At 34.6% G+C, this 11,998-nt stretch overlaps 1 protein-coding gene and 1 non-coding gene across 3 annotated transcripts in view; one reads left to right on the top strand and one right to left on the bottom strand.

Annotated features, from left to right (window-relative positions):
- Nucleotides 1–11,998, top strand: part of LOC136035673 (tRNA modification GTPase GTPBP3, mitochondrial-like) — a 287,196-nt gene that overhangs the window by 123,903 nt on the left and 151,295 nt on the right. The window lies entirely within an intron of this gene.
- Trnaq-cug (transfer RNA glutamine (anticodon CUG)) lies at nt 1,631–1,702 on the bottom strand. The gene has a single exon. It is a non-coding gene; the product is annotated as a tRNA-Gln (tRNA).

An 11,998-nucleotide genomic window follows, 5' to 3' on the forward strand; every position in this document is an offset into this window, starting at 1 on the left:
GCCATCATCGAAAGGGATGCTGATCAGGGAACTGATCAAAAGGCAAGATATGCATGCTACCACTGCTATTAATACTCCTGCTACTACTAATGCAGCACTAACACTGCAACTACTTCTCCTACTACCACCGCAACTGCTAAGATATTAGTACTATTAAGGCTAGGACTATGAAGGTAAAATTTGAGAGAATATTGATGGCAAATTCGAACTAACAAAAGACATTATGTGCATTAAGACGGTCAAAAGAGCGTATCTTAAGAATTTATTTGTGTATTAAGTAGGAACATCGCGAGTTGAAGGGGATGTTGAAAAAAAAGGAAAAATGATGTGTGCATACTATCGCTAATGCTTCTACTGCTACTACAACTATTGCTACTACAAAGCCAAGGGTATTAAGGTGAAACTGTCAAGGAATATTTAGGCAGATGTTGAACTGAACCGAAACAAACTATGATCACGTCAAAAAGGGTGATTGTCAAAAGGGTGACAAAGAAACATCACAATAATGGCTTACATTTTTAAGGTTAATTATTAATAATTATTAAGTTAATTATTAACATTATTAAGGTTAAGTCGCGGCAGATTTCAAACTACCCAGAAAACACTACGTATACTTTTGATACTACTTCTGCGGAATATTTAGGGGGAGTTTTAATTAAACAAAATATCTATAATACATGTCTGTATCAAAAGGGCATATAGACAATATCATATGGACCGTTGCTCTACCATAACTAATAATATCATTAATATTTTAAAGGAGCTAATTTGATTGGAAATTAAAAGTTCCAGTGCCCTTTTTATGAGTCAAAAATGATTGAATCTTTCCAATCCTGTTTTCCTATGAAAAGACTGAAAAGACTGAAGACTGAAAAGACTGAAAAGACCTGAAAAGACTATGAATATAAAACGGACAGAAATTAATTAAAAAACTTTTTCCACGACATATGTTTTTTCAAGGAAAAGAAAATAACTCTACTCAACCAAAATGAGCAAAAATAGAATCATATAATCTACCAAGCGTAAAACTAACACAAATCGGCACCAATAAATAAATGAAACAAAAAAAAAGCAGAAATTAACATGACAGGGGTTCACAACCACTATGTTTTCTTAAAGTCAAAACATAATTTGCACTTCACTGAAACAAATTCAAATAAATGTACATTGTCAGTTTAATATACATATGGTGATACTTATTCTTTACAATGTTAATAATATTTCATTTATTAAAGTTATAAAACTGAAAGCGTTTGGAATTTTTTTTAGATGTTCTTGCCTTGAGAAGACATAGTTGTGTGCCTTGATAGTGTTAATTTCTACTCGTTTCGAGTTTGACTCGATTATTTATTGTAATTTCTCTTCGTTTTGGGTTTCATTTATTTATTGATGCAGATTTTTGATAGTTTTACGCTTGGTAGATTATATGATTCTATTTTTGCTCATTTTAGACTTATTAAAACTCTTTACTTTTCCTAAGAAAACTTGTTTGGTAGCCTTTCCGTTAATGTGGGAGTTTTTTTTTTTTAAGCTGCTTTTCTAATGAACTTTAGTTTAAAGTTTCAAAGACCAAGAGCTACAATATTCTTCGCATCACAACATTTTCTTCACATAATTACTACTGTAAAAAAGGTCCCACCGAGATTTGAACTCGGATCGCAGGATTCAGAGTCCTGAGTGCTAACCATTACACCATGGGACCTTACAATATTAACATAAATAAAATAAACATGAAGAAATTTCGAATAATATGAACGCAAGCAATATTAATTTTTTTTATTTTTAATTAGTTTTAAGGTTCATTTTTCTGTTATTTCAATTTCGGTTCTATTTCTACTTTGCTCTTTGTTCTTTTGGTAGAATTCTAGTTAATTGACTTCTTGCTATCTCGGAAAGGGTTTAGGTTAGGAAAATGAAACTTTCAGGGATGGGTCTACAGGCTAAAGTATGTCCCGGGAAGGTATTTTGAATCAACTAGCTCCACTCCTTCTCCCTCTAGAGGGCTCTGAAATTTGCCTACATGATAGGTCTGTACCTATTGAAATTTTGACAAAACAAAATTTTACCTTAATTTTCAGTTACTAGTTGCTTTTTCTCTGCCTTTAGTTCTGAAAATGCAATTCCTGTTATCTGAGTAAAATTTTTAGCCATGTCAATGTTTTTTTTTTTTAATTTAGGAAATGTATTTGCATATCTTTAAAACCTTATAAAATGGAATTGAGCAAAGTTATGAAGCTGAAAACAATTTTGTTGTGCTTCAATTAAGCAGAAGATCTATTTTGCAAGGTTTCACTTTTATAACACACATATTTTTAAAGGTCATCAAAGGTCAAGGCCCTCTAGAGGGAGAAGGAGTGGAGGTGGGTACTTCAAAATACCTTCCCAGGACAAACTTTAGTCTGTAGATTCATCCCTAAAAGTTTCATTTTCATAACCTAAACTCTTTCTGAGATAGCAAGAAGTCAATTAACTAGAATTTTACCGTTCTTTTTTCTTGACGTAAGTAACGAGTCGGTTTTGATTTTTGCAGAAAAAATGCATTTACCCTTCCCCTCCAATTTTCATGAACTAACACCACAGACTAGAGCTTGTGATAGATTTTGGCAGCAGTCCCATTTCTCAAAAACGTTGGGGGTGGGGCAGAATTTATGGTAAAACCTAAAGAATTAAAACTATTCTAGGACAGTGGCGTAATTTCATCAAAATCCTGGGGGGGGGGGGGCAAAGTTGAAGCCGATTTTCCTAAATCAAGGGAAAATGAAGGTAAAAACTAAAAAATTAGCCATTTGGTACCATAAAGATTAGTCCTATAAAAGTACTACAAAGGTACCTTATAGTACTATAAAGGTAAATATGTACTAAAAAACTGATCTGCTTCTATTCATGATTAAATTATGCAGATTTATTTCAGCTGGGGAGGGGCAAACTGTGGTCAGAGGAGGCAAACTGATTTCTGGGAGGTGCAGTTGCCCCCTACCCCATAGCAAATTACGTCCCTGTTCCAGGATAAAGGAAAGATAATATCTTTTTTTTCAAAAGACCATCATAAAATCGAATGCAGGCGAATTTGCTCCTGAAGTCACATGGGCGGATCTAGTATAAAATCTTGGGGGGGGGGGAGATATGACATGGGCAGCAATAAGCAAATCTTTGGGGGCCAATGTGACAAGGGCATCAAAATTTGACAAAATTTTCGAATTTATTGTTAAAAAAGAGTGAAAAACAGAGGAAAATATAGGGGACAGGGCAGAGTCCCTCTTGCCGCCCCCAGGATCCGTCAGTGTGTTGTCAAGTAAAGGAGAACCAGAAAAAACATTAAAAACCACCAGAGCAGTACTATAATATTGAAAAGTAATTAAAAGAACTTAGTACATCAAATAGCTGTGAAAAATCAATTAGTAAAACAAAACGTAGAAAAATGTTGTCTCAAAAAACTAACAAATTAAATATTTCGTAAAACAATTTCAAATTTCATGTCAAAAAGCATCAAAACCAGAAAAGAACCACAATCATACTGCAGGTCAAAAATCTAATAACAAGAGAAACAATCAGAAACAATTGTTAACTGGAAAACAAGACTTTAGTCAAAAATAAAAATAAAAATACAACTGAAAACTTGAAAACAAAATAAAGCTAGGGTTAAAAATGCATCACAAAAGCAGCAAAAAAGGAAAGAAAATGCCGACACAAAAAGTGGCAATACTTATTGCTTTAATACACACACCAAAAGTCTAATTTAAAGTCCAAAAAGCCTAATTGGCTCAGGACGTATGTCAAGAATTATTAAGGTGTTTCATCAAGGCCATAGCCAAAAGTTTTCCGGGGGGAGGGCAAATGTAAGATTAAAACACAAAAATCAATTTTTATATGTAATTTTGTTATGTTTTCACGAGTCAGAAATTTTTTGGGGGGAGGTAAACTACTCACAACCCCCCCCCCCCCCCCAGTGGATACGGTTTTGTACTCCATGATAAAGGGGATGAAAATTTTTCGGGTCTCAATTAAAGGATAGATCGGTAAGTAAGTTTACAAGATAAGGGTAGATTTTGAGGGTGGTCTCCCTGCCGGGGATGTTGTGTGAATAGTTTTAAATATGTATAACTAAAGAATAATAAAGAACTTGAACATCAAGCTATTGAACCTTTATATAAAATACTATTAGCGAGGCATGGCGTAAAATAAGCGTAAACAAGAAAAATATTTAAAGCATATTCTTTTGTGAGGATTGGACTAAAAGGATTAACACCCCCAAGAGAAAGTTCGAAGTCTCCTTTCCCCTTGAATGAATAGCTCAATTTCGGGTTTTCTCTTTTAACATCAAGCGAGGCCCATTTATTAAGTAATTAGATATCTGTTAATGAAAGTATCTTATCCCTTCCACTAATGTCCAGGATGTTTTGAAAAATATGGCCTTAAAATTGCACCTCCGAACCTCTGGCCCATACTCCTCTTCCATACTATGGAAGTACTTCCGTGCTAGCGTTACTAGGCAAACGCTTCTAGACCGAATCAATTTTGTTGCCAAGTTCACTAGAAAGCTGTGAGTTTCTAGAAAGCTGTGCAGCCCCTCATTTTGGATTCGTCAAAATCACAATTCTTTCTCAATAGGTAGGGAAAGGAGAAGCTTGTCCTCACTGGATCGTTAGCTCACCCAAACCTTAGATTTCAAAATTCTCCCTTTTGGGGGGTATTTTTGTTGAAAACTACCGTTTTGGAATATTCTTGAAAAAATCGAAAATGAGCGCTATCGCCGCCTATATTTTGAAAAATACACTGTACCTCCTCTCCCCAAAACAAAAAATTTGAAAAGGAGCCACTAAAAAAAATTAGTGGCATAGCAAATATTTCATAGCAAAATATTTCAGATAAGGTGGATAAACGTATTATTTAAAAATGTGGATAACGATTGAGAGAAAAATAATCTGATTAATAGAAATACTCTGAATATTATACAGTAAGAATTTTATTGAATTTTATTTTAGCTTTGTACGAGGTTTTGTGTACAGTCCAGGATTATATCTGGACCATTTGGGGAGGGGGTAGGGGGCATTGTCAGAATCGGAGTGCAACTAGCCTCTCCCCATATCCTTTTTTCCTAAATGCATCCAATAGAAATTTTGAGGTAGCCATTTATTTAAAATAGTCCAAACATCATACAACAAGGCCTTCTGGGTTGAAACAAACACTGAGAGCCTGGGGGCAAGGGTTATAAGTTATGCCCTGGGACCTACATGGTTTTTATGGAAGGGATGATCGTATTAACTTTAGAGGCTCATTTGATTAGAAAAGGAAAGTTTCTAACTTCCATATAAAAGTCAAAAGTGAATGAGGGCAACTAACCCCCCCCCCCCCGAAGCCCTGTTTTCTGCAAACCCATCTGATCGAGATCGCGAGATAGCCATTGTCAAAAATAGTTCAACGAATATATAATAACACCTCTAGGGTTGACACAACCCTCCAGAGCCAAAGGGCAAGAGTTGTAAGTTATGCCCTGGGGCATATAAGGTTTATATGGAATGGGTAGTTATATTAGCTTCCGATAGGGCATATTTGATAAAAAGCATCAAAAGCTCTAGTGCCCTTTTTAAGAGTCAAACATGATTGGAAGACAGCACACCCCCCCCCCCACGCTCATCATTAAAAAAACAAATTCAATCAAAATGCTGAGACAGCTTCTTTTTTTTCAGCATTGCTGAAAGGTCCAATAATTAGGTCCATGGGGATTACATATGGCGTATATATTAATGAAAAAGGTGGGCGCGTTTGACCTTTACTTTCCAAAAAGAAGAAGGGCATTCAGGTGCGCCTTTCAGAGAATGTTGAGGGGAGTATTAAACTAAATCAAAACCCATTATGTACGACGGTAATTCAGGGATGAATGAGCACACCAATTTGGAACTTTCAGGAACTGATAAGGGAGATGATCAATTAACCAAAAAGATTATATTTATATGCTACTACTACATCTGCAACCAATACTACTGATATTACTACTAGCGCAAAAACTGCTGCTTCTCTAGCGAGTACTATTCTGCATATTATAAGTAGTAATTTCATTGTTTTAGTTGGTATCCGTTTAGTTTACTCCCCGGGGGTGGGTAGTATTCTCAGAAGAGCAACCACAATATTGCAAAAAAGTGTAATTTAAAAGTGGGTAAAAGGAACCTAATTCCACTAGCACTACTCTTTTTGTTTTTAATCTGTTTTCTTAGGAAGAGTGGAAGCTCTAAATCCACACCTTTCAGAGTTGTTTTTTTTTTTTTTTTAGTTGCATACATATCATATGGCTACATCTGAGACCATCAAGAGGGTTGGGGTGAGGGCATTTTCAGAAGCATGAATATGGTAATTTAACACAGAATAAAATAAGGAATGTAATGGTGCTATCTTTATTTTGTTAAAGTATCAAGTACTCAAAATGAAAACATTTTTTCCCTTGGCTCCATCTTTGGTGTTTTCATTCATGAAAATCAAGATTTTTTAACCTTTTTTTATATATGTTATACACCTACAAAAATTATTGCTACTGTGTTCTCTCTGTTGTTGCCACAATTCAATTCTAAGATTCAATTCAATTTTAAGCAGAAACTCCTCTTGTAGAAACTATCAACCTTTGTAATGCCCATTTTGTCTGCAGATAATTGCCAACTAATACAACATCAACATGATGAAACACCTATTCTGCTTAGTTGGGCTGTTGAACAAACATTGGTTAGTAGGGAACATTTAACAATTAAGCAATAAAAGTGATTTTTTGGAGCGGAAAATAAGGATTCTATTCCTGCGTCAAGAGTAAATCAAAGGGATACATATAATAGAATATCCTAATGATGTTCTAAAAAGATGGTTTTATTGGTAAAACAAACAACTAATAATTTGAAGTTTATAATCTTGAATAATGATAACAATATTCACATTAATTCACTGCTTAGATTTACAGAAGTGATTTTCTTTTGCAAAAGCAATCATGAAAGTTATACTTCTAAAGCCCCATAATGATATCTTTTTGCTTATTTTCCTTATTCTCCATCTTTTTGTTAACTTTCTGCTAATTTTTCACACATATATTTGTTTTTAGTGCATGCAAGTGTAAAAAAAAAATGAATTAAAAATTGGAGATCCTTTTAATTAAAATTGTATTCCTAGTTTTTTCCTAATTTTTAAAGACATTTGCCCTCCAACCACTTTTGTCTAATATAAAAGCACTAGACCTTTCAATTTCCAATCAAATGAGTACCCTTTTTTTAATTACTAATTATTTAATAATAATTACTAAATTACTTTCAACTATCAAAAATGGCAATAGCTCTCTCAATTTCCAAACAAATTAGCCCTCTTTGAAGTTTCTATGACAATACTTTCTATAAAAACCTTATAAGCCCCAGAGCATACCTAACAACCTTTGCCCTGAGGGCCCCTGGGGTGTCATCCTCAAATACATTATTTCTGAACCTTTCAACCATGCTGAACAAAATGGCTATCTCAAAATTTTGATTGGATGTGTTTTGGGAAAGGGTGGCCATGGGAGGGGGATTATTTGCCCTCCAATCCCTTTTTATTATTAAAAAGAGCACTAATATTTTCAATTTCCAATACAATGAGCCATTTTTGAAGTTTCTATTACAACTCCTTCAATATCCTTCCAATTCCTTCAAATTCCAACATCATTCTTTACTTAGGCAGCACTATTGCACTAGCTACAATTAATCCAGAGTCTCAATAGCTCCCCGGGAAAGTGTCTAAAAGTACCTACCTCCACCCATCCCTCTCCAAAGGACACTGTCCTTTTGTGACCTTTTATAATCTGTGTTTTATAAAAGTGAAACCTTGAGAAACAAATGTACTGCCAAATGAGTTGCAAGAAAAATGTTTTCCTCATGTCTCTGCTCCATCCTGATTTAGAATTTTTCAAGGGTCTGAAAATATATTTTAGCCTATAAATTTAGGGAAAACCCTTGATATATCTTAAAATCCAGCTGAAATATAATTACATTTTCAAAAACTAAAGCCATTGAAAAGAGATTGAAACCTGAAAATTAAGCTATAGCATTTTTTGTCAAAATTTGGATGGGTGTAACCTGTCATCAATGCAAACCTCTAAGTGCTAGAAAAGTGTAGATGTAAGAGCTTGGTAACACCTTTCTGGGGTATATTTTAGTCCTTAAATTCATTTCTAAGAGTAGATTCTTTACCAGTTACCATTGCTCCCCTTCTAATGGTAAAATATAAAGCCCAAAATACATTGACTATTCTCTATGCATTTTCTATATGTCATTCTGTTCTAAAAATGAATTAATTGGCAAACAAGCAACATAGCTTGTTTGCAATTCAAAGTGTCTCTCAACATCTTCAGCATCTCAAAGTGCGGCACTCTTCCTTTCAGCTATGGCAATCTGCAGCACCAGTACATCATGTACACCAGCAAAACATCATCAACAGTCTTGCTTCCTACTTCTAGTAGTGGTAGAGACTTAGGAGTCCTGTTGGATGGCAGTTTAAAATTCCATGAGCACACTGTCAAAGCAGTTTCGAAAGCAAACACAAATTTGGGGCTCCTGAAAAGAACCATCAATATTCAATCTTCCAGAGTTTTCCTGAAGTTATACAAAGCTCTGGTCAGGCCAATCCTGGATTTCAAAACATGTCTTGCTGGTCCTTTCTACAAGAATGAAATTCAGCATGTTGAAGGTGTACAAAGGAGAGCCACCAAATACATCAATGGATTACACAGTCACACCTACTGCAGTAGATTACAATCTGATAACCTCCCAACAATTCTTTTTCAGCATAGGCATAACAACATGATGCTCACCTACAGGTACCTCCATCAAGCAGACCAGAAGCTGTTCACCTTCTCTCCCCACCAAAGAGAAGCAGAATGACTTTCCAAAAAGCTATTCAAATCCACTGTTAACACCAAGGTCTGACTAGATTTTTTAAGCCACTGAGTGGTGAATGACTGGAACCAACTAAGCCAAGAGACATTCTCTGCAACCTTGCCTGATGAATTCAAAAAGAGGCTCAACAAGGAATGGGAGGCCAAACCATGGATATTCTAATGGGAAAACTCCTCCCAGCCCTCACTACCATAACATTCTTGGAAGACAATAGAGAATCAGCTTGGAGAATGATGTGGCTTGTCATACCCAGCCATGTTGCACACTCAATCTGAAGTTGCTCTTGTGTGGTGGTGCTAACTCTAAATTGCTGGAGAATGGCTCTTGAACCATTCCTACCATTTGATCACTGTTACCAAGTGGGCTTAAATTGCATCTAGTCCTGAAGCTGTGTTGCTTAACCTTAACAGAGCAACCAGATTGATTGCCATCTCAACTATGGAGCAACAGTTCATGCAATTCCAAAGTGCAAATTAAGGTAATTAAGGTAATACCAAAACCAAGCAGCAGGAAAATGCATGAAGAATATTTAATTTGGGTTAGCCTATATATTGGATCATCAGTGGGAGGGGGAGGAGTTGAAGTAAAGTAAACTGCTTTTAGGAATGATATAGATGAGCTCAGTAAGTATTTTAGAATTTTCAAAGTATTTTTTAGAATTTTATAATGTTTTCTTTTGAGTAGGCAAACCATTAAACTAGAACTGAAGCATTTAGGCTTAATGTTTTTCTAATTTCACTTTTAAAGACAACACCTTTTGAAAATCTCCCCTTGCATTGGTTTTTTTTTTTTTTTTTTTTTTTTTTTTTTTTTTTTTTTTTTTTTTTTTTTTTTTTTTTTTTTTTTTTAATCAAAAAATCAACAACTGTGATTTTGGTAGATTTTCTCGTGAAGTTCTAGTTTAGCTACTTTTTGCTATCTTGGAAAGGGGTTAAGCTATGAAAATAAAACTTTCAGGAATGGGTCTAGAGACTAAAGTATGTCCTAAGAAGATATTTCAAGGTACCTATCTCCACTCCTTCTCTCTCTAGAGGGCAGTGACCTTTGATAACCTTTAAAATCTTTCTGTTATGAAAGTAAAACCTTGCAAAACAGATCTTCTGCTTGAATGAAGCACAAGAAACTATTTTCAGCTTCACAACTTTGCTCAATCCCAATTTACAAGGTTTCAAAGATCAGCAAATACATTTCCTAAATTTAGAAAAAAAAAACCTTAGGTTAAATTTCTACTCAAATGACAGGAATTGCCTTTTCAGAACATATGTTTGCTATACATATGTTTAGAATCAGAATTTCATCTTGAATCTGGAGACAACATTGATCTCTGGGGTAATGTTTATATCAATGGACTATTCAGGTAGCTAAGAAACAAACTTACCTCTATAGTCAGAATTGTACAATGAATCCAAAATTAACACTCTTTTATATTGGAAAGGAACTTCACCCTCACCTCTTCAAGTACCAATTCAGAGTATATATTTGCATATTAGGGGTTAGTTGGGGGTAAAGTTCAACTTACCTCTGTAGTCAGAACTGCATCCTGAATCTGAATTTAATGGTTTTTTTTGTCAGAAATGAACTTTAACCTCCCCCCCCCCCCAAATGTGCAAATATATACCCTGGATTGGTATATATAGGGGTGGGGATAAAGGTCACTTCCAACACAAATGGGTCAATGTTCTTATTACCTGAACAATTGTTTAGGGTCATGAAACTATTGTTAATAGATGCATTTGACTTTTTGAACATCTTATCTCTCTTGCAAAATTTTGGTGTTGAATTTTCAACTAAAGTATGCATATTTGGTTGTTTTTGACAAAATAATTTACTATGTTTTGTCAGTGCCAAAATTATTTAGGTTAGGTCAAAAAGTATTTGAATTTACAATAGAAGCAATTATTATATTTGGAAAGAGCATAAAAAGGTGTCAGTGGCATGTTCACTTTAGTTGTATGTCAAAAATATGAAGAACAAAAAATTACCCCCAACCTGTCTAATGTGCAAATATATCACCCAAATTACATATTTCCAGGGTACTGTGCCACCTGTTACTTTTTTTCCAGTTCTTGTTTCTTCACAGTTGCTTCAATTGACAGGAACTAGGGTCAAGGGATTGATTGGAAGAATCAATAGAAAATATGTAATTTCAGCAATATATTTCTATATTAGGAAGGTTGAGTGTAAAGTAAAGTAGGGCTACATGTAGAATGTATTAGCTATAATTATTATGTAAATTATAAAGAATCCCTTTTTTACAATAATTTCTTCAATAGGCCTACAGGTCCTTCTTTTGGCTTAGAACATATCAAACATTGTATACTTAGAAAAAAAATAAGGGTAAAATTCTAGTTAATTATAACAAGCCATATATACTTAAGCACAAGATATTTAACAATGACTTCTCTAGTGCTTAGCTATGACCCCTCAGTAATATGGATAAGAAATGAGTAACAGACAAAATGAAATTTAAATGGCAATCAGGAACTGGATACAGGCAAAAAAGATAGATGGTGATTTTTAGTGGTATAAACACTTCCCTGGGTAAAATTCTAGTCAATTGACTTCTTGCTATCTCGGAAACGGTTTAGGTTAGGAAAATGAAACTTTCAGGGATAAATCTACAGGCTAAAGTATGTCCTGGGAAGGTATTTTAAGTACCCACCTCTACTCCTTCTCCCTCTAGAGGGCCCTGAAATTTGCCTAAATGACAGGTTTATACGTATTGAAATTTTGACAAAACAACATTTTACCTTAATTTTTCAGTTACCAGTTGCTTTTTCTCTGCCTTTAGTTCTGAAAATGCAATTCCTGTTATCTGAGTAGTTTTGAGCCATATCAATGTTTTTTTTTCAAAATTTAGGAAATGTATTTGCATATCTTTAAAACCTTATAAAAAAAAATTGAGCAAAGTTATAATGCTGAAAACAATTTTGTTGTGCTTCAATTAAGCAGAAGATCTATTTTGCAAGGTTTGACTTTTATAATACACATATTTTAAAGGTCATCAAAGGTCAAGGCCCTGTAGAGGGAGAAGGAGCAGAGGTAGTTGCTTCAAAATACCTTCCAGGGACATAGGCCTACTTTAGTCTGTAAATTTATCC

This window comes from Artemia franciscana, chromosome 14 (genome assembly GCF_032884065.1).
Source record: "Artemia franciscana chromosome 14, ASM3288406v1, whole genome shotgun sequence".
Taxonomy (NCBI): Eukaryota; Metazoa; Arthropoda; class Branchiopoda; order Anostraca; family Artemiidae; genus Artemia; species Artemia franciscana.